The sequence below is a fragment of the Octopus bimaculoides genome, chromosome 27 (assembly GCF_001194135.2).
Source record: "Octopus bimaculoides isolate UCB-OBI-ISO-001 chromosome 27, ASM119413v2, whole genome shotgun sequence".
NCBI lineage: Eukaryota > Metazoa > Mollusca > Cephalopoda > Octopoda > Octopodidae > Octopus > Octopus bimaculoides.
In genome coordinates this window covers 13074961-13075729 of record NC_069007.1, presented here as the reverse complement: position 1 = coordinate 13075729, position 769 = coordinate 13074961, and the positions used below count along the sequence as shown (strand labels likewise).

The 769-nt window shown below is 34.7% G+C and overlaps 1 protein-coding gene across 2 annotated transcripts in view; it reads right to left on the bottom strand.

Annotated features, from left to right (window-relative positions):
• The window catches only part of LOC106867683 (prostaglandin G/H synthase 1), a 74483-nt gene that overhangs the window by 52859 nt on the left and 20855 nt on the right, over nucleotides 1-769 (bottom strand). The window lies entirely within an intron of this gene.

Here is a 769-nt window from a genome sequence, read left to right as displayed (position 1 = left end):
ATATAAACACACATATATATACACATACATACACACACCGACATACATATTAGCCTTCTTTCATCTCTTTCTGTTTGTTGTCTTACATCTAACCATCTATATAAATAAGCATTCTGCTTGAACTAACAATCTTCCCTCCCACCTCTAATATATACACACCCATGATTTTTAGTTCCACCACTCAACACCAATGCCTTAATGTACATATTGCCACCTTTCTATAAATAAAGTTAATTAGCTCAGAAAACCAACAAAACCTATACCCCCATGTGCAGTATTTGACCATTATCTCCAGATGTTCACCAAACCACCAAACAAATTTTCACTCACAGGTTCTAGATCGTTCACGGCATATGTAACTCTTTAATTCTAACCTGACTCTTTCAAATATGTATGCACCAAAGTTTCTCAGAACAAATACACACACACTCAGGAAGATATAATATATATATTTTTTCCTTCTTTTACTTGTTTCAGTCATTTGACAGCAGCCATGATGGAGCACCGCCTTTAGTCGAGCAAATTGACCCCGAACTTATTCTTTGTAAGCCTAGTACTTATTCTATCATTCTCTCTTGCCGAACCGCTAGATTACAGGGACGTAAACACACCAGCATCGGTTGTCAAGCAATGTTGGGGGGACAAACACAGACATACAAACATATACATACATACATATATATATATATATATATATATGTGCTAGTTACCTGGTATTAAATTGGTATTGATTAATATCCAATTTTTTACCCCATTGTTTAATATATAT